The sequence below is a fragment of the Protopterus annectens genome, chromosome 7.part1 (assembly GCF_019279795.1).
Source record: "Protopterus annectens isolate FY-2018-M chromosome 7.part1, PAN1.0, whole genome shotgun sequence".
NCBI lineage: Eukaryota > Metazoa > Chordata > Ceratodontiformes > Protopteridae > Protopterus > Protopterus annectens.
Window position 1 is genome coordinate 447,464,584 of NC_056740.1, and position 23,175 is coordinate 447,487,758.

The 23,175-nt window shown below is 45.6% G+C and overlaps 1 protein-coding gene across 2 annotated transcripts in view; it reads right to left on the reverse strand.

Moving 5' to 3' along the window:
* Window positions 1-23,175, reverse strand: part of LOC122807819 (store-operated calcium entry regulator STIMATE-like) — a 792,354-nt gene that overhangs the window by 99,831 nt on the left and 669,348 nt on the right. The gene's annotated exons all lie outside the window — the stretch shown is intronic.

The following is a 23,175-nucleotide window of genomic DNA, read 5'->3' on the forward strand; positions in this document are numbered from 1 at the left end:
ATATTTATTCCCCTACCAGATGTTTGTTTTTCAATTGAATTGTACAGGTTATAGGTCACATTAAGGTGGGGAAAGTGTTGAAATGATTTATAGTGGTCTCATTTTTTTAAATCACAAAAACTTTTAGTTATGTACTTACCATAACTTTGGATGTATGGGATCCATCTCGCCTACATTCATAACTGATGGGTTCGGAGCCGATCCGTCGGCTCCGACTCGGCCACTATACACTAGAACGAAGTCTCTCATTGGCTGGGCTACCCCTTATCCCATCATGCACCACACCTATTCCCCAGATCTTGTTTGTTCGCTTTCATACATACATACAGGTACCGAACACATACCAATAACTGTAACCAAACCGAGCTCTTCCAGAGGAGAGCTTAGCTAGATCAATATTTCCTCCAAATCCAAAAGGTAGGGGGAAGGAGGGTGGGTATGTATGAATGTAGGCGAGATGGATCCCATACATCCAAAGTTATGGTAAGTACATAACTAAAAGATGTAATGGGATCCTATCTCGCCTACATTCATAACTGATGGGACAGCGTCCCTAGCACCTAAAACCCCGTGTGGCTCACTGGAACACACTCCTGAGAACTGTGGAACCAAATGAAGCTCTGCCTCGGGAAGCCACATCAAGCTTGTAATGAAAAATGAAGGTGTGCAGAGAAGACCAAGTAGCAGCCGCACAAATATCATCTATTGACACTTTGGAGTGAAAAGCTACAGAGGTGGCCATAGCCCTGGTAGAATGAGCTTTGAGTGGGAAAGACAACTCTCTGCCTGACTGGGAATAAATGAAAGAGATGCAATCCTTAATCCATTTGGCAATGGTGGTTTTGGCAACTGGTAGACCTAACCCTATTCTCCACAAAGGACACAAACAGTTGGTCAGATTTCCGTGTCTGAGTGGTCCTGTCTAAGTAAAAACGCAGTTGCCTGTGAACATCCAACTGGTGGAAGGTATATTCTGCTCTATTAGAAAAGTTTGGAAAGAAAACTGGGAGCTCTAATGATTGCTGAATGCATAAAGGGGATGCTACCTTAGGCAAAAAGGATGGATTCAATCTAAGGGAAACTCTGTCTGTGAAAAATCAAATAAGGAGGGGAAGAACAGAGAGCCTGAAGCTCTGAAACCCGCTTAGCAGAGGTTATTGCCACTAGAAAGGCAGTTTTCCACAACAGGAATTTTATATCACAAGTGGCTGCCGGCTCAAAGGGACGGGCAGTTAAAGAGGCCAGAACCAAATTCAAGTCCCAAGGGGGCACGGGATGAGCCATAGGAAGCCTGAGGAGCCAGGCTCCCTTAAGAAAGGACTTGCAAAGTCTGTTAGCCATTAAAGAAGGCTCTATAGCAACATGAAAATTAGATATAGCCGCCAGATGAACTTTAAGTGTAGAGACTGAAGAGCCTGAATGAAACAATGAAGCTAGAAATTCCAAGACTTGCAGAACTGGGGCCGTAAGAGGATCAATGCCTCGCTGCTGGGCCCAACAAACAAACCTTTTCCATTTACTGGAATACAGCTTAACGGTAGACGGCTTGTGGGAAGAAGACAAGATGTGCATCACTTTTGAAGAAAGAGAAAGATCTCTAACTAAGGATGGAAGTGGAGCAACCAAGCAGCCAGTCGCAACGACTGGAGGGACGGATGAGGGTGTCCCGACAGATTGGACAAAAGATCCGGCACTAGGTCCAGAATCCAGGGGCCCTGTACCGCATACTTCTGAAGGAATGGGAACCAAACCTGACGGGGCCAATGTGGGGTGACCAAAATCATGTGGCACCCGACATGAAGAGCCTTCTGAATCACCCTCGGGAGAAGGGGAATCAGGGGGAAGGCATAAAGCAGACCCGGGGGCCAATTGTGGGCTAGAGCGTCCCTGGGAGACTGGCCCTGAGAGGGTGTCAGAGTGAAGAAAGTACAGTTGTGTACACCTACCATAAATGTAGATGTTCGAGTGTCTTCACTGTTGCAGTCATAACTGTAGGGTGCTCCTGCCGGCAGGCAGCCCGAGGTCGGCCAGAATCCCAAAGTCTGGGTCCGGCGTCGGCTGTACAGCTAGTACCCTGGCGTCAATGCGGCTCTGGTACATAGCCCTCAGCCGGCGCCATCTTCTCAGCCTTTCTTGCCCTAGATGTCAGAAGTCCCCAATAAATCAAAATGAATCCAACAAGGAAACACAAATACACCACAAAGAAAAAGAGGGGATAGGAGGAGGAAACACCGACTGCAACAGTGAAGACACTCGAACATCTACATTTATGGTAGGTGTACACAACTGTACTATGTTCTTCGTGTTTCACTGTTGCAGTCACAACTGTAGGGTGGAATCCCAAAGCAGTGAAAAAGGGAGGAGGCTTAGACAGAAGAAGAGGCAGCAAGAAGACCCTGCAAAACAGCAGAGGCAAAGCCTGCCCTGGTCTTAGAATACAAAGGGAGATTGTAGTGCTTGGAAAAGGAAAAAGTATGCACAGAACTCCAAGTGTCAGCTTCCAAGATATCCTTGGTAGGAACTCCTCTGAGAAAAGCTGTAGAAGTGGCAGCTGCTCTAGTAGAATGACTTCTCACAGTACCTGGAAACTGTTTCCCATGATGAGTGTAACAAAATCTTATTCCATAAGCAATCCATTTGGAAATAGTTTGTTTGGAAATAGCCTTTCCAAGAGAACTGGAGGCAAAAGAAACAAACAATTGGTTAGATTTTCTGAACTCTTTAGTCTTGTCCAAGTAAAATCGTAACTGTCTGTGCACGTCCAATGAATGCAAAATCCTTTCCCCCTTTATTATGAGGATTAGGAAAGAAAGTAGGAAGGTGAATTGTCTGATTTAAAGCCACTTTCGAAATCACCTTAGGCATAAAAGTAGGATTGGTCCTCAAGGACACTCTGTCCTGGTGGAAAATAAGGTAGGGTTCCACAGCCATGAGGGCTTGCAACTCTGAGATCCTTCTGGCAGAAGTCAATGCTAACAAAAGAACTGTCTTCCAAGATAAAAACTTAATATCTGAAGATGCAGCAGGCTCAAAAGGAGGCAAAGTAAGTTTTTCTAAAACATAATTAAGATCCCAAGCAGGAACAGGAGGGGTCCTGGGAGGCCTCAAATTCTTAGCCCCTCTCAAGAATTGTCTCACCAAAGGATGAGAAAAAACATGAAGATCAGTACTGAAATGAGCAGAAATAGCAGAAGCATGAATCTTAATGGAAGAAAAGGAAAGTCCATTAGACAAAAGATCCGAAAGGTAAAGCAAAATAGAAGAGAGATCAGGCGCACCAGTGGGTCCGAGCCTCGGTCCTGCATCCAAATACAAAATCTCTTCCATTTAGAGGCATAGGATTTCCTAGTGCTAGGCCGTCTAGCTTCCAGAAGAACATTCAAAACTTGTTCGGGAAGACTAGAAGAAATCAAATTCCTTTGAAGAGCCAAGCTGCCAGGCAAAGGGTCTTGAGATGGGAATGTAGCATCTGACCCTGATGCTGGGACAGAAGAGAAGGGTTCAGAGGGAGAATCCAAGGAGGATCCAAGAACAGGTGCTTTAAAGTTGGATACCAAAACTGTCGAGGCCAATTTGGAGCAATCAAGATGAGGAACTTGGGCTTGTCCTGTTTTATCTTCAGTAATACCCGAGGAAGTAGAGGAAGAGGAGGGAAGGCATATCCCGAAAGACTTCTCCAGCTGAAGGACAGGCCATCCACTTTCCAAGCTGTTTTGTGGAAGGACCTGGTGCAAAAGCAAGGCAGCTGATGATTGAGATGGGATGCAAACAGATCTATCTGGGGACATCCCCAAACTGCAGTTATCCTGTTGAATAAGTTGGTGTCTAGCATCCATTCGTGAGGATCTGAAATGTTTCTGCTCAGGCTGTCTGCTAAGAGATTCTGTTCTCCTGGGATGAATTGAGCCTGGAGATGTAGATTCAGATTTAGAGCTGTGTCCCATAAAGCCATAGCTAGTCTGCAAAGGGGGTACGAATGAGAACCCCCCATGCTTATGTACCACATGACTGTGGTGTTGTCTGTGCGAATCAGAAGAGGCCCTGGATGCAAAAGGTTCTTGAAGGCTAGAAGAGCATTTTGAACTGCCAACATTTCCTTCAGATTGATGTGCCAGTGAAGATGGTCCTTTGTCCAGGTTCCCTGCTGGCAATTGTCTAGAAAATGTGCTCCCCAAGCATAATCCGAGGCGTCCGTGGTTATGATTTGAGAAGGTTGAGGTAGACGAAAAGGCTTTCCTTTGTTTAAAGCACACACCCTGGACCACCAAAGGAACTCCTTCTGGAGGAGGAATCAGAGTGTCCAGATCGTGGTAATGCTGTGACCATACACTTTTGAGATACCATTGAAGCTTTCTCATATGAAGCCTTGCATTTGGAATCAACAGAATGCAGGAAGCCATGTAGCCCAGTGCCTGCAGGAATTTCCTTGCAGTGAGCTGAGTTAGATTTGCCAAAGTCTTGAAAATTGAAGCCAGCTGTATTTGTTTTTCTGGAGTGAGGAAGGCCCTTTGTAAGGTTGTATTTAAGAGGGCTCCCAAAAATACCATTTGTTGAGAAGGGATCAAATGTGACTTTTTTATGTTCACTGAGAATCCCAGTAGGAGGAGAAGACGTTGAACAAAATCCAGATGTTGAAGTAAAAGATCCTTGCTGTCTGCCTGAATAAGGCAGTCGTCCAAATAGGGGTAAATCTGAATCCCCTGAAGTCTGCAATAAGCCACTACTGGTGCCAGGCACTTGGTAAAGACTCTGGGCGCAGTAGATAAACCAAAGGGCAGTACAGAGAATTGATAGTGTCTCGAACTTGCCTTAAATCTGAGGAATTTCCTGCGTTCCTGCCTGATGGGAATGTGTAAATAGGCTTCCTTTAGGTCCAATGTCACCATCCAGGTGTCCTGAGAGAGCATTGGAATTAGCTGCTGCAGAGTAAGCATCTTGAATTTTGGAATTTCCAAAAAGGTGTTTAACACAGAAAGGTCCAGAATAGGTCTCCATGAGCTTTGTTTTCTTGGAACCAGAAACAGTCTTGAATAAAAACCTTTTCCCATCTCTGAGAGTGGAACAGGCTCTATGGCTCTCATGGCCAGAAGAGCATCCACTTGATTTAAGGCCTCTGACCATTGATGTTTTGGCAGATCTGGCCAACCGATAGCCCTTGGCAGAGTATAAAAGTGGAATGTGTATCCTTTTAAAATCACATCCAATACCCATTTGTCCTGGGTAATATGAGTCCAATTTCTGTAAAAAAGAGAAAGTTTTCCTTCGAGAGGGGCATCCAGGTAAAGAGGTCCTGTAGCCCAACCGAGAGAGTCATTGAGTTTGCTTTCTTTGAGATATGGATCTGTCTTCTCCCCTTCTAGGTGAAGAAGCAGTCCTTTGTCTAGATCTGTATGAGGCCTGAGGTTGACCACGACCTCTGGAGCGTCTATATCTTCCCCTTTGAGGCCTGTCAGACGTGGGAAAGGACCAATTTTTGGAGGGCCAATTCCTGGAAAATCTAGGAGGCTGAACTTGCATGAAATCTTTCACAGTTTGCATAGATTTTGCCTTTTCTTCCATCTTTTTAATAACCTCCTCAGCCTTAGATCCAAAAAGAACATCATGCTGAACAGGGGCATCTAATAATTTAGCCTTAACCTGTTCCGGTAAACTTTGTTCACGAAGCCAGGCATGTCTCCTGATAACAGTACCAGAGGCTGCGGCCCTGCAAGAAGCATCCAAAGCATCAAAACCACAATGCAAGCTATGTTTGTTCACTTGTTCAGTTGCATGCAATACATCCTGTAGTTCCTTATCTTCTGCACATGCAGGAAGGAAGCAAGCTTTGCTTTAAAACAGACAAAAGAAATTGCTGATACTTAAACATATGAAACTGGCAATTTAAAGCCCTAACAGAAAGGGTAGCAGAAGTATATACCTTTTACCCACCTGTCTAAGGCACGAGAATCCTTCTCAGAGGGAATAGGATTTTTAGAAGTAGCAACTTTAGCAGCCTTAGAACCCTGAGAAATAGTTTCAGGATCCATGAAGGGTTCTTAAATAAGAACAAATGAGACTCAGGAACCCTATAAAATCTATCAGGCTTAGAAGGAGCAGGAGGCATGGAATCAGGATTCAAATTAGCCTCAGAAAAAGCATCATCCACAATGTCAAGAACAGGAGGGATAGCCAAAGGCCTATGTTGAGGAAGAAGAAGGAATTCTCTAAGCCTCTTCTTGGAAGCAGAATAATCCTGACCTTCCCAATGAAAATGTTCTCTCATCTCATGTAAGGTTTCCCCAAAAGAAAAATCTTCAGGCGGAGGCAGAGGGCAAGGCGTCCTCAGCATCCGAATCCTCATAAGGAGGAAAAGAATATTCCTGATCAGAGGAAGAGACAGAAGATATAGAAGCCTGGTCAGAGGAATCCTGTCGAGACCTTTTCTAAGAGGAGGGGTGAGAACCCCTAATCATTGTAAGCAAATCTTCAGCCATCCTTAACAATTGCTTCTGTGTCCTGGGAGTAGATTCAGAAGTAGCTTGAGCAGGAGCTTTAGACTTAACAGGAGTCTTTGTCTTTGCCTTTGATATAGTGATGTGAGTAGGCCTGAATACCCCCTCAGAAGCCGGTACCTGCACAGCGGTTCTGGACCCATCTGAGGGAGCGACGTCCGAAGGTCCTGCAGCAGATAAAATAGTAGGCCTTGATGGCTCCCCATGGGAGTCCGTATCGGCCATCGGTTCAGAAGTGGCGGACGACAGGGGCTGCAAAAGCGCCTCACTGGCGGCAGCCGAACGGACGCTGGCTCCAGCTGCAACGAGTCCTGTTTGGACCTCGGAGGCCTGTCCTTGTCTTTGCGCTTCTTTTGAATTCCGGTAGTGTCCGACGACATTCTGTAATTGAAGCGTCTGCCAAAGTAATTTAGAGCCCAGTCGTACCTGCGCTTGATAGTACGAGAATTGAACCTGGCACAGAACCGACAACAAGAAACGTCGTGGTCAGGGCCTAAGCAAGGTAGACAGTAAGAGCGGAAATCTTTATGAGGTATTTGTTTTCCACACGTTATGCAATTATTAACTTTTTCTGACATCGGAGGAACAAGAAAAAGATTCCCCAACGGGGTACTTAGCTTTGAGAAGAGAATTAAGAACTTCAGACCGACAACAACCAAATACGCTGTTCGAAAATCGCCAACCGACGACTTGCGAGCTGCTTTCCACTGCACGGCAAGAAAGACTGGAGAAGATGGCGTCGGCTGAGGGCTATGTACCAGAGCGTACTGACGTCAGGGTACTAGCTTGTACAGCCGACGCCGGACCCAGACTTTGGGATTCTGGCCGACCTCGGGCTGCCTACCGGCAGGAGCACCCTACAGTTATGACTGCAACAGTGAAACAAAAAGAACATCTCTCTGCACTTCGCATTGTTGGGGTTGGCGAACAAATCGCAACAAGGGAGACCCCATTTGGCGAAGATCTGCGCAGCCACTCTGTTGTTGTGGGACCACTCGTGGGGCAACAGGAGAGTCCTGCTGAGCCTGTCTGCAATCACACTGGCTTTTCCCGGAATGTGCGTGGCTACTAAGAAACGTCGAGAGGCTATGGCCCAACGCCATACTCTCATGGCCTCCCTGCAAAGGGGGTAGGACCTGGTTGCGCCCTGCTTGTTTATGTGCCAAACTACCGACATGTTGTCGGATAGAATCGCAATAGTACCTTGGGGGAGAGCATGATGAAGTGCCTGTAAAACCAGAAGCACCGCTCTCATTTCCAGGATATTGATGTGAAGGTGCGCCTCGCAATCCTGCCAAGTGCCTCGGACAGACCTGTCCAGATAATGACCCCCCTACCCTATCTGGGAGGCGTCCGTGGTCACTGTGGCAACAGGGGGCTGAAGGGCGAAAGGACGCCCCCGGTCCAGGTTGGTCCAGGTTGGACCGACATAGCCACCAACGGAGGTCCCGACGACAACTGTCCGTAATTAGAACCAGGTGGTTCAGGGGAAGTTCTTGGTATGACCATTGAACCGATAATAGCCATTGCAGCACCCGCATGTGCAACCTGGCTAACGGTACTAGGAGGATAGTTGCAGCCATCGTGCCCAATAACTGAAGAATCTGTCTGGCAGGAACTCAAGATTTGGGTAACAAATTTAGAACTTGTGATTGTAGAACTTGAATTCTCTCTGATGGCAAAAATGCCAGCATCCTTTTTGTGTCTAACTCTGCGCCTATAAAGGTGATATGCTGACATGGCCGCAGCACAGATTTTTTCCAACTGAAAGTGATTCCTAGCGAGAGACCCAAGGTTACTGTGGCCCTCAGCACTCGAATCAGTAGATGCTTGGAGGTGGCAGTGAGGAGCCAATCGTCGAGATAGGGAAACACTTGGAATCCTAGACTTCTCAAGTGAGCTGTCACCACTGCCAGACACTTGGTAAACACCCTGGGGGCTGTGGTGAGACCAAAGGGCAGTGCACGAAACCGGAAATGACTGGTTCCTAGGCGGAAGCGTAAATAACCCCTGGACTCTTGACGTATCAAAATGTGATAGTAAGCGTCCTTGAAGTCTATGGAGCACATCCAGACATCCTTCTCCAATAACGGGAGAATGGACTGAAGGGTGACCATCCGGAATTTGGACTTCTTCACAAAACGATTTAAAGAGCTTAGGTCCAAAATGGGCCTTACGTCCCCTGTCTTTTTTGGCACCAAAAATAATCTTGAGTAAGTTCCTGATCCGATCTGGTCGGCAGGGACGGGCTGGATGACCCCTTTGCTTAGCAGCTTTGAAACTTCTACGGCTGCCAGATCCCGTTTACTGGGTGGCACGTCCGGGATTCTCCCTGTAGGAGGAGGGGGCTTGAAAAAGGGGATGAGGTAGCCTCTGGTTACAATGCGAAGCACCCACTGATCCTTGGTTATCGATTCCCAAGCCTGTGAGTGTTTCGCAAAACAACCCCCGACCGGCTCCGGAGAAGCACAGCCGGGCAATATCCTAGGGATGTTGAGGGTAGGAAGAACCACGAAAGCAGTCGCGGTCTCCAGAGTTACGGGGGCCTCTGCCACCTCTAGGGTGGCATCTCCCTGAATCCCCCCCCCCTGCCTCTGGAGGGGGGAATCACTCGGTGGAGTAGAGAAGAACTTTTGGGATTTCCTGAACCACATTTTCCCTCCTCTCTGGGCCTTGGGATAAGGTCTAGGGAGGCGGAAAAATGGGCTAACGGCAGTCAAGGTCTTGCCCTCCTGCTCGCACCGAGTAAGTGTGCCCTTCACCTTGGGTCCAAACAAAGAAGACCCATCAAAGGGGGCGTCGGCGAAGGAAGACTTAAAGGCCTCCGCGAGTGGACACAAGCATAACCAGGCTTGTCTCCTAAGAGCCACTCCTGTGCCCGCTGCTCTACTCGCCCCTTCGGCCGCATAGGAAATGAGCCTCATGGACGAGTTGACAATAGAGGATAGGGTAGTCATCTGGGTGCCTACGGTCTGTGCTAACGCCTCAGGAAGGTTACCCACAAAGGACTCTCCTAACTCCTTGAGGAGGTCCCTTTGGAGCCTTGTAAAATGACAGAGATAGTTCAGCGACCGCAGAGTAAAGGTCACTGAAGAAAGGGTACGCTTCCCGTACCTATCCATGCTCATAGAATCCTTATTAGGAGGATGAATAGACATTGAAGCCTCTGCCACGTCCTGCTGAGTGGCAGATGCCACCACCATAGCATCAACTGCAACACCCTTAGTGAGGAATTCCTTCTGGGGAAGAGCTGAAAGAAACTTATTGGGCCTGGCAGGCACCGGTTCCGCCGTATCAGGATGTTCCCACACCCTCCGAGAGATTAGGTACAATAACTCGTCGAAGGGTGGAGACACCCAGGAGGAGGAGGGCTGGGCCCCGAAGGCCTTGAGGAAAACTGACTCCTCAGCGGTAGGGGCTTTGGATTGCCAATCGCCTTTCTGTCTCAAGATCTCAAGGATATCCGAGAAAGAGACGTCATCCGAGGACGATTTAGGGGACCCCTCCGCATCATCAAGGTCAGTATCTGAAGTGACGGATTCATCTTGGGAATCAATGTGCTTCCTCTTACACAGTTTCTTCCTTGGGGGTTTATCCGAAGCAGATTCAGAAGGACTCCCCGGAAGAAGGGAACCCCCCAAGGGGGTATCTTCAGGCCCTGGGGCCCCACTGTCGTGGGAAAGAATGTCTCCAGAGGCACCAGTACCCAAAACTTGGGACGGTGAGGTAGAAACCTGCTGAACCGGCAAGGTCATGGCCAGCGCACTCCTCATGGCCTCAAAAGCAGGCCTCCAGACTCTGCAGAGGGCACTTGCTGAGAGACCACAGCGGTACCGGGAATACCTGCGGCCGATGCTCCGAGGGGAAGACTGGGCATCGAGGAGGCGAGCTCTACAGTGTTGCCCTCGGCCCCCGCCGAGGAATACCCGGTATCAAACCCTGACACCAAGGACAGGGTAGGAATGAAGGTCGGAGCAGAGAAACTCCGAGGGGGTCCCTGCTCTGACTGGACAATTCCGCTCCGTTCTACCTGCACCGACTCCAAAGGCTCCAAGGGGGTCGGAGGAGGAATCAAATGCATGGGATGTGGAGTCGGATCCGAAGCCGCGTGAGCTGGAGCCGAGATCATTTTTGTAAAAGCTGGGGACTGGAACAGCCTCTGGATAACCCTATCCAAATCCGAATCAGACAGCCTAGAGGATCTGGATGAAACAGATTGGGTCTGAGAAGACTTCTGCTTCGGCTCCGATAAAGCAGGGGATCGGCTCCGAAAGGGTTCCAGTACTATCGGACCCGAGACCGGGACCGGTTGCAACAGTGTCGGCGCCGAAGGAGGCTCCAGAGCCGAGGGGGAAGAGTCCGAGCTGCACACCTCCAATGGCTCCGAGACCAAGGGAGCCGAAGTAGGTGATTGTCCTCTCGATGCACTAACCTGCGGCTCCAACACCAATGGAGCCGAGGGAAGAAGCACCGAGGCAGACCCTTCAGCCATCGGCTCCGAAACCATCGGAACCGAGGAAGAAGTCGACCATTGTTTCTTAGCTGTCGGGTCCAACGGACTGGTCGGAGCCGACAATCTATGCTTCTTGGATGTCGGGCCCAACGGACTGGTCGGAGCAGACGATCTCTTCTTTTTAGAAACAGGAGATGAAGCCAAAGCTTCTTCAAAAGAAGGCTTAATCAGACCCCTAAGTATCAATTTGTTTTTTCTCTCCTGGAGAACCCTGGAGGAAAAAGCGTGACACACACTGCAGGTATCCTGTAAATGTTTAGGCCCTAAACAGTACACACAGACAGCATGGCTGTCCGTAATAGACATTTTATAATTACATTTTGCACACTTTTTGAAACCTGACTTCTGCTCCTTAGACATTTTAGAAGAAAACAGGTAACATATAGCAAGAAAAAAAAACAGTAACTAAGGTATGGGCTAAAGCCCTCTAACTTAAACGGGCTTAGCCCGACACAACAGGTGAAATACACAGAGAAAGAAACTACGTGGGCAAAAGCCCTCTAACTTAAACGGGCTTAAGCCCGAAAACTATTGCAGTCACACCACAAGAAAAAAATAAGCATACAAAAAGGGCAAAGGCCCTCTAACTTAAGCGGGCCTTGCCCAGTCCACTAGTAGCGAAAAAGAACTAAATTTAACTTTTTTACCAAACTGACCACCAACGCACACAAAGCTGTTAAAACAGCTGTTTGTTTAAATTCTGACAGAAACCCTAGTCAAAAAAGACCAAAAGGTCAAGAAAAAAACACTTAGTTCCAGCCAAGTCGAGACCACGTCCGGCTTGAAAAGCGGCAAACGAGATCTGGAGAAGCAGGCGTGGTGCATGATGGGATAAGGGGTAGCCCAGCCAATGAGAGACTTCGTTCTAGTGTATAGTGGCCGAGTCGGAGCTGACGGATCGGCTCCAAACCCATCAGTTATGAATGTAGGCGAGATAGGATCCCATTACATCCTGGCATTTTAACAGGGGTGTGTACACTTTTTATATCCACTGTATTTCTTTGTCTTCCATCCCTTTCTCTAAGCATTTGTTTAGCATCTCTACAAAATAACTTCTGACAATGTAGTATATCTTTATAGACTGAATATTCAATCCTATTCCGCCCTTTCATCTTACCTTTAAGCATCCCTTTGACTAGCACTTTCGCTAATACCTGCTGGAAAGCTCTAGGAAGCCTTAAACTGATATAAGCACTCAACTCTCCTTGTTAATAAGGAGAAATTAATAGTAGGCACTAAACAGCCTATAACTGCAAAGTACCTTGCTAAGGTAAGGGAAAACAGCTCCTGTACTTTACAAAAAAAAAAAAAGCACCAAACCAGGCAAGTCCAAGGGTCAGCTTCCGGTGATTTCTCCTGTCCACCTGGTGAATCTGGGCATACTGGGGCAATGCAGCAATTGCCTCATGTACACAGACATCCCTCTCCTCCTACCACCCAACACTACAACCTGTGAGAGATGCACTTACATAGCCAAAATGGAAGCAAAGCTCTCTCCACCCAAGATTGTGCTAGACAGTCAAGAGGAGAAGGTTAACACCCACACTACACCTCAAGCAACACATAAGCCCTTCTAAACCCACACCACCAACACCCATATATAGCAACACTAAATCCACATATGCAGAGGCCCTTAACTGTAACCTGCCCAAGCAACAAGGACCTCTGAAGCTGAAACGCAAACTAACACCAATCACAACTAAAGTGTCACATAGCTCACAACACCAGTGGGCCACCGAGCAACAGTCCCTAAGGCAAGACAACGTACCTAACACTTTAGTCATAGGTGACTCTATAGTCTGGCACACTGATGTCCCCCTCACCAGGTTGAACAAGGAGAAAATTACAGTCAGCTGCCTGTCGGGTGCCAGGATCCGCCACATAACGCATGCACTCAAGTCACTCCACAACAAGTATAAATATGACTCTGTCATTGTCCATGTTGGGAGTGAATAACTTGAGACGTACCTCCCTGGACTACATGAAAAGAGACATGGAAGAGCTCTCGGATCATGTGGCCCAGGCAGGTATGACCCTAGCCCTGAGTAGCATCCTGCCTTCGCCCAGAATGATACCACAATATAAGGACAAAATGACTGACTTCAACAACTGGCTAAGCTTCTGGTGTCATTCAAAGGGGATCCAGTATCTGTCTGCCTGGGATGACATGATTGACAGACCACGAGCTTTGCCAGAGATGGTCTGCACCTGTCGCCCGTGGGATTCAGATTGCTGGCTAAGGCTCTTGCCACCCCTATAGTGCCTTTTTTAGGCAAAGTTCAAAGGACAAAACCACCACCATAACAGGCACAAGCATGCAAAATCTGAAGGTAATGCTACTCAATGCTAGAAGTCTAAACCTCAAAATGCACTCTCTCGAGGCACTCCTAAAAATGGAGAACATCGATATCTGTGCAGTAACTGAGACCTGGTTCAAGGTTCCAGAGAGCACCCCTGCAATACCAGGCTACAACTCTTACCACACTTTTCGGCCACCAAACCAGGACCGAAACACTAAAGGTGGAGGAGTGTCAATATTCACCAAGGATATTCACACCACCAGGCTAGTTGCCCAACACAATGCGTCTGAAATTCTCCAGGAGCAACTAACACTACGTAAGACTGCAATCCAAACTGTAGCTTGCTACAGATCCCCCACCATACCTCAAGATTCTCACTACACCTTTCTAAACATACTGGAAAATATTAAGATAGAACCAAACACCCTAATACTGGGTGAGTTTAACTACCCTGCCATTAACTGGGAAAACTTCTCACGTACCAACACCTTTGCCTAACGGTTCTTGGAATTCATAAATTCCAACGCCCTGGATCAACTAATCCATAGTCCCACCAAGGGCTCCAATATCCTAGACCTGGTCATTACCAACATGGGAAATCGATGCTCCACACCTATGGTCACCCCGTCGTTAGTCAGGTCTGACCATAAGCTAATCACCCTTAACATCCACATCACACCACCACCCCCCAAGTAAGGAAACCTCCATAAAAAACTTCTCCAAAGCCAACTTCATGCTACTCAAGTCAGAAGTGGCAAACTTCATGACACCCATGCAGATGGGAACTGAAATTTCAACTGCTGAATCCTACACTAAGGCACTGTACAAGCACATCCACTCATGCATGGATCGTGCCATCCCAAACAGAACCAAGATGTTCTCATCCAAAAAAAAGGAAGCCAATCTGGTGGCCCCTGCCATAAACAAACTTTACAACAAAAGGTAGAAACTGTTGCAGAAAAGAGGAAAATCCCAGGATGCAAAAAAACTCCCTTACCAACCTCAGTAAGAAACTGAGATCCCTCATAAAATCCTCCAAAGCTACTCACGAAAATAAAATTGCCAAAGATTCCAAAGACAACCACAAGGCATTCTATAACTATGTCAAGAATCTAAATGGCAATGCTCAGATCTGCTCTGAGCTAAAACAGAATGGCATTAAATATACTGATCCCAAGGACATTGCCAATATCCTGGCAGATCGATTCAGTGCCAACTTCTCCCCCTCTCACCCCCTAAATGGCCCATCTCAATACCGGATGACTGCCAAATTCCAGTAATAACAGCCACAAAGGTAAAAAACGCACTCTCCAAAGCTAAGAATACAGCATCCATGGGATCAGATGACATCCCGGGCTGTGTACTACATGAACTACAACATGAACTGGCACCTCACCTAAGTGTCATGTTTAATCATAGCCTCACCTCAGGTTTCGTGCCCAATGAGTGGCGCAGAGCTACAGTTATCCCACTCCACAAGGGGGGATCCACCTTGGATCCTGGAAACTACCGTCCCATCAGTCTGCCAAGCCTCATCTGCAAGGCCATGGAGCGTATTATCATGGAACTCATAAACAAAGACATTGGCAACCTTCAAACACTGGACCCCACCCAGTTTGGGTTCGTGAAGGGACGATCTTGTCTCCTGAACCTGATTGACTTTTTCGAATCAGTCTCCAGAGCCATGGACAAGGGTAACGTGGTCCACAAGCCTATCTAGACCTTGCCAAGGCCTTTGGCACCATTCCCCACTCTGGAATCATAGATAAACTTACTAAGCTGGGCATTAATCCCTACATCACCCAATGGGTTGCTAACTGGCTTATCGATAGAACCCACACTGTAAAAGCAGCCGACTCCAAATCCAGCTCCAGACAAGTGACAAGTGGAGTACCTCAGGGTTCAGTCCTGGGACCACTCTTGTTTGGCATCTACTTACCTCAGGGTTCAGTCCTGGGACTGCTCTTGTTTGGCATCTACTTCTCTGAAGTACAGGCCAACACTAAGGGAGTCTGGCTAACAAAGTTCATAGATGACTGCAAACTGGGAGCCATTATTGAATCCCCGAATGTGGATACTCTACAAAAGGGCCTTACAGAAACAGATGCTTGGTGCCAGAGCCATGGGCTCAAGCTCATTGCCAAGAAATATATAGTTATCCCCTTTGGGGAGAAAACATGTATCCGTGAATTACCATATAGGTGGCAGTACACTAAACACCAAAAGTGTGATAAGAGACTTAGGGACACAGGTGGACAGTGGTCTCACCTTCGATAACCACATTGCCACAACAGTCAGGAAATCCTTCTATGTGGCACACCTCATCACTAAGGGCTTTTCATCCAGAAAAAAGAGGTCATTGTCCCACTGTACTCATCCCTCATTAGACCCATTATAGAATACACCGCCCAGTTTGGTATGTACCTCTCAAAACATCTGCGACAACTGGAAAGGCCGCAGAAATACCTCACTAAAAGAATCACAGGCCTAAAGCAGATGCCCTACGCTGACCGCCTTAAAAAGCTCCAGCTATACTCTGTCGCATATCGGCTACTCAGAGGCGATGTCTGCTTAACATACAAGGCCATGTCAAACCCAGAGCTGTCGGACATGCTACACTTAAAGAAATCCCAATCCCTCAGAGCCACACGCTCCAGGGATCTAAACCTTGTCATCCCAATAAACAAAACATGCTGGAGGGATAGGTTCCTGACCCAGAGACTCCCCAGACTCGGGGAATAGATTGCCCATACATGTCAAGCAGAGTACCTCTTCAAAAGGAACCTTGACGATTGGATGGGAGAAAGGAAATTCACCACGGGGATCACGTCAGTTGCCCTGCTAGACAGGGGTCCAGGGAAGTAAATAGTATGGGAAGAAATAGCCAGAGAATTGTTATGGCTAGGCTTGTATAGGGCCTAGGGCCGATAGCCTAGTACCAACCTATGAACCTGTGTCCGATTCCATATTCACGGTCTTTCATACATTTTCCATTTTTTCACTCTACACCTCATTATATTCTTTAGCTAATTTTTTCACTTTCCACTTATGTCCTCTTTCTGTTTTGTACTTTGAAAAAGTCTTGCATATATATTATTTTATTACATCTATTATTCCTTTTTGTGTTTTAACAATATGTTTCTTTCGTTTATTTCTCTTATTGCTCTTCTATTTTCTTTTAGAAGTATGGCACCACATCCTCTTTCTTTCCTTGTTAGAAATTCCTTTGTTTAAACATTTCTTTCTTGATTCATTCCAAATATGTTTCTCTTACAAAAATCATTTTCTATCTCTTATTACCTCTCTAAATGCTTCATGACTGGTTTTGTTATACTTTATCTTCTGCTCTTGTTAACCTTTGCCATTATAAAAAGAAAAAAATATATTTTACATTTTTTCTTTAAAACTAATCCACCAACTTGCCCAGTTCTCATAAAACACCATCATGTCTATATGATCCTTCCGTAATTGTACAATCCCCTCTCTTTTAACATCTCTGCCTATTTTTATATCTCCTTCTTTTTCTTGGATCTCTATCCATATTGCCACATGGTCTGAAAGTACTGTTACCTTTGTTCCTTTATATAAAGTTTTCAAGCTTTCCGAAATAACAATATAATAATTTTCTGTTTTTAAATTACGCCTTTTATAAGTCCATTGTTTGTTACCTCATAATACAGTTTTCCACTTTTCAAAATCTCTGCAATTGCTTTAACATCAGCCCCTTCTTTTCTCCTTTTTCTTAAGTCACAATTAACCCCCCCACCAGTATTATGTTCATATTAACATTCACATAATCAAGGATCTTTTTAAAACCTCGAATTTTACCGCAAAAGAAACATGTCTTCGGTTACCCCAATATTTTACAAACCCTCTGTTTTCTTCCACATTTATCATACTTGGAATATGTACTATGTTTTCATTCTTCATTTGCAATACAACAACATATTCCCAACCCCCAATCCATAAACCTCTATCATACATGTTTGCAATGTCCACAATATCTTTGCATGCAGTCTTTAAATAGTCTTTTAACTCTCTTTCTTCAGTTCGAAACTGCATTTTCTTAAATACTTGAATAACATACAAGTTCTAAGGACTATAATTTTTCTTTACTTCATATTATTCTAGAATTTTCTATACACTATCTTGAGTCAAATAAAATTCACAAAAAGAGTCTTCATCAATATGAATAAAATCTTTTACCTCTATGGGACACGTACCCAAGGCGGAATAATATCATCCCAGATTTCATACCAATCGAGTTCTTTCTCATTACTGAATATTCTTACAAAATACTTCTTCTCTCACTGTGCATACGGCCTCTTCACCTCTCCTTCTCTCACTGTTTGTGCATACGGCCTCTTCACCTCTTTTCTTATTTCGTCTACCTTTTCTTGAATCCTGTCCATTATTTCTCCCCACGACACTGCCTTTTCACTTTCTGGTTCACTCTGGTTAATTAAATCATTTCAGTATACATCCCGCCACCCTCCTGATTGGAGGGCTGCAATAAGACATCCCGCTGCAATTCACAGTCTCCCTCAAACAATCTCTTCTGGAAAAGCACTTCTGAATCTTGCCAAGGCTTGAGAACCTTCAATCTCTTCTGGAAAAGCACTTCTGAATCTTGCCAAGGCTCGAGAACCTTCAATCTCTTCTGGAAAAGCACTTCTGAATCTTGCCAAGGCTCGAGAACCTTCAATCTCTTCTGGAAAAGCACTTCTGAATCTTGCCAAGGCTTGAGAACCTTCGCTTCATTACCCTCCTTGGCGTCTCCCTTCTCTTTCATTTTGTACATCCGCACCTCTCCTTTGCTTCTCCCTCCTCTTTTATTTTGTACCTCCGCACCTCTCCTTTGCTTACTATTGTTTCTGAAAACATGTTTTGTGAAGGCTTGACCATCTTCACACCTAAACTTAAACTATACAATTCTCTGTCAACACCTTCTACTCTGCTGCAAATACTTACCATACTTCCTGCTTCTCCAAGCTGCCTCCGTCCCCAGACCGAAGGAGGAAGTGCTAAATTAAACACCGTCTCTACTCAAAGAACAGTAGGGGAAGTTCTCTGATGTTCTGACCAAATTTTCACTATTCAGTATACTACTTTAAGCCTCCCCTGAAGAGAGGTCACTGTCCTAGCAGGACTAACATGGTCAACAACAGGTAAACAAATAGAAATTAAATAAACCACAGCTAGAACAAGCAATTACAACACTGTTCAATATACAGCTAATGACTTCCAGCTCACACTTGACCCAATGCTCCCTCTACAGCTAATGACTTCAGGCCCATACCTGACCCAATGCTCCCTCTACAGCTAATGACTTCAGGCCCATACCCGACCCAATGCTCCCCCTATAGCTAATGACTTCAGGCCCATACCTGACCCAGTGCTCCCCCCTACAGCTAATGTCTTTGGTCCTATACCCAATTCACTGCTCCCCCTACAGCTAATGACTTCAGGCCCATACCGACCCAATGCTCCCCTACAACTAATGATTTCCTAGCCCATACAGACCCAATGCTCCCCCTACAGCTGACTTTCAGCTTATACCCCACCCAATGCTCTCCCTACAGCTAATGACTTTGGGCTCATACCCAACCAAATGCTCCCCCTACAGCTAATGACTTCCCAGCCCATACTGATCCAATGCTCCTCCTACAGCTAATGACTTTTAGCCTATACCCAACCCAATGCTCTCTCTACAGCTAATGACTTTGGCCCTATACCGACCCAATGCTCCCCTGCAGCTGACGACTTCCCAGCCCATACCCACCCAATGCTCCCCCTACAGCTAATGACTTTCAGCCTGTACTCAACCCAATTCTCCCCTACAGCTAATGAGTTCAGGCCCATACCCAACCCAATGCTCCCCCTACAACTAATGACTTTAGGCCCATATTGAGCCAATGCTCCCCTACAACTAATGACTTTAGGCCCATATCGACCCAATGCTCCCCTACAACTAATGACTTTAGGCCCATATCGACCCAATGCTCCCCTACAACTGAGTTCAGGCCAATATCGACCCAATGCTCCCCTACAACTAATGAGTTCAGGCCCATATCGACCCAATGCTCCCCTACAACTAATGAGTTCAGGCCCATATCGACCCAATGCTCCCCTACAACTAATGACTTCAGCTTATCACGACCCAATGCTCCACTACAACTAATGACTTTAGGCCCATATCGACCCAATGCTCCCCTACAACTAATGACTTTAGGCCCATATCGACCCAATGTTCCCCTACAACTAATGACTTTAGGCCCATATCGACCCAATGCTCCCCTACAACTGAGTTCAGGCCATATTGACACAATGCTCCCCTACAACTAATGACTTTAGGCCCATATCGACCCAATGCTCCCCTACAACTAACGAGTTCAGGCCCATATCGACCCAATGCTCCCCTACAACTAATGACTTTAGGCCCATATCGACCCAATGCTCCCCTACAACTAATGACTTTAGGCCCATATCGACCCAATGCTCCCCTACAACTAATGAGTTCAGGCCAATATCGACCCAATGCTCCCCTACAACTAATGAGTTCAGGCCCATATCGACCCAATGCTCCCCTACAACTGAGTTCAGGCCCATATCGACCCAATGCTCCCCTACAACTAATGACTTTAGGCCCATATCGACCCAATGCTCCCCTACAACTAATGACTTTAGGCCCATATCAACCCAATGCTCCCCTACAACTAATGAGTTCAGGCCCATATCGACACAATGCTCCCCTACAACTAATGACTTTAGGCCCATATCAACCCAATGCTCCCCTACAACTAAAGAGTTCAGGCCCATATCGACCCAATGCTCCCCTACAACTAATGTGTTCAGGCCCATATTGACCCAATTCTCCCCTACAACTAATGAGTTCAGGCCCATATCGACCCAATGCTCCCCTACAACTAATGAGTTCAGGCCCATATCGACCCAATGCTCCCTACAACTAATGAGTTGAGGCCCATATCGACCCAATGCTCCCCATACAACTAATGACTTTAGGCCCATACCTGATGAAAATCTGCTTCAAGCAGCTTCCACTCACTGTTCCAAACATGGTGTGTTGTTAATATGCACAACATGAATTTAAGAAAGGTGATCACTGTCTCAAACATGTCATGCTGTTACATGCGCAACATGGATTTAGCACAGGTTATGGAGATTATCAATTAATAAGAAGGTATACTGTTCAACACTAACACAAAAAAAGGAAAATATGCAACAATAGTAAAAAGAAGGCTTGGGACAGTTATCTTGAGTCTGAATAAGCAGCAAACAAGATCTGGAGGAATATGGTGGCATGCAGAGAACTGTGGGTAAAAGGGAGGATCTGAAATCTGGGATTGTTTTACTAGTGCCAACTAGACCGACAGTGCTGGCAGTTCCAACAGAGTGGGTTGAGGAGGATGAACGAAAGCATGTCAGATCCATATTTATTTGTAATCCTTAAAGGAAAACTTCACAGTTCATTGTGGCCAACCTTGGAGTCATTTTCCTTCCTGGGGCATCACCCAAGACATAACTTAGTGCCCAGAAAACCTTGAGTATCATTCAGTTTTATTCATTTCCATTGGTTTCTCTGTCACAGATCACAAAAGACCCACCACTATTTTACCACAATGTTTTACAAAAAAGTGTCAGCTTGCAAAGACAATTTTAACAGATTTTTCCATGACTTAATGATCAGCTGTGGTCTATATTTATATGTCCTGAGAATGTGTCTTGCTATGGTTTAAGTGCAACAAAGCACACATTAATATCCACAGTGAAAATATTAAAGAGAAATGCTACTTTTATTTCTTTAACAATAACAAAATTCAGGACATCATGCAAAACTAGAAGCAGCTTTCATTTTTTTTACTTGCACTTTAAAGTGTCAAATGTCAGTCACAGATGAATGAGGAGAACTGCTAAACCTGCTGGTAACCTGAAAGAATGCAGGAGAGTGTTCGTTTTAAAAAGAACTATATCTTTCCAGCACTTGTTGCCTACCTATATACTGCACTGAACAAAATTTAAATAGACCACAAAAACAGTTTTCATGTGAACATAGAACTCTGTAGCCCAGTACCCCAAACACCACCGCATGGAAAAATCATTCAGACATGACTATATAATTTTCCCTCAGCCTAATGGGTTACTAAGGTCTTGTCTATGACTTGCTCTGTACTTATATGAATGTTTAAGTAAATTCTGAGTTACAATCAAATTTTTCTTCTTCCAATAACATTTCTAAGGCACCTACTGCATCCTGATTTCATATGTAAAATGTGTCACAGCAGATTTATTTATTTATTTAACATTTGTCAACTGAGAAAGTCCAACTTAGAACGAACCAATTTTCAGCGGAGGCCTGGGGAGAAACGCTCCAAATGCATACCTTGTAACGTGGCAGAAAACCAGAGCACCCAGAGGAAACCCACACGAACGCAGGGAGGACATGCAGACTCTGCACAGAAGCCACCCCAGCTGAGAATCGAACTGGAAAACCTCTTGCTGTGAGGGGACAACACTACCGCTCACCACTGCGCCATCCTATGATGTTATTTAATTTTATTTATATATATTTTTTACTTTTAATGCTGGCCCTCTGCCCTTGTCCACATCCTCTTCACAACCTATTTGCTGGTCAAAAATGGGAACAGTCCAAGTTAAGAAGAGTGCTGCCTTGGGTTGATATGGGCCTAAACTGTGCTGGGTATAAGATGCCTTATTCCTTCCTACTGTTAATTATACTTGTCCATATTTGAACAGAGCTCATTTTAAAGATGGAAAGCAGAGAAAATGTGCTAATTTCCTCACATCCCCTGCCAGTATCTCTTGCACTGGGCTCATACTCAAACCCTGGTGTAGCAGCATCTCAGGCCAATACACTGCTAGTTGCCAAAGAGCAGATGATGTAGCATTTACCGCCACTACTATTCCCAAGAGAACGACTCCCCCAACAGTATTTAGTCATGTCAGCCAGATCTCCTCAGTACGTTGGTGTTGCAGTACAGCAGAGAGTGTTAAAGGTTAAGGAGAAGCTCATTGTCTTTACCTTCTTGTCCTGGGTCTGACCCAAGGTTAAGGATGTGCCCATCGGCTTTATCCTCCTGTCCTGGGTCTTACATCTCAAGTCTCTCTACCTGCTTAAAGTAGGACCTGAAGAAACGTATTCATCTAGGCCCGTCTATTACCTAGTTAACAGACTAATAAAATTAAAAAAAAAATAAAAAAACAAATTACATACCAAACTTAGTTTTTCATTGACTCCTACTCCAATGCTATAATTTAAGTCAACATCTGTATCTAAGTTGTGTTTTACACATCTCAGTGCCTTCAAAGTCTCATTATAGCCCAGTCCTAAAGTACCATTAAGTGACCAACATAGCAAAATCTCACATGCTGGTAACAATGCTGTTGTATCTTTTGGCTTTTCCCAGTTAGGGGTCACCACAGCGGAACTCCAGTCCGCTAATGATTGGCAGTAGATTTTTACGTACCGACTTGCCAGGCCTGACGCACAACCTTCAACGAAGGTACGCCCATTCACGCATGTCTCCACACAGAAGATGCTTTAGCTGAGAATCAAACAGGACAACATCTTACTGTGAGGCGACAACTCAAATTGAAGTTCTAAGATGCTAATAAGTGTATAGCCATATGCTGTCAAGTACTGTTTCAATGACTTCTTTAGTCACAGTACCATTCAGTGACATGTTTCTCTAATACTGTTTCAGTACTTAAAACCAGTTCATCAGACTCTAGACATCTTGTGACAGTTTTGAATATTGTTATTATTCCTTAGCCAGGCTGGTGTGCCTCTCACTTCCCATTCCTAAGGGATCCCAAAGAACTGAGCCAAGAC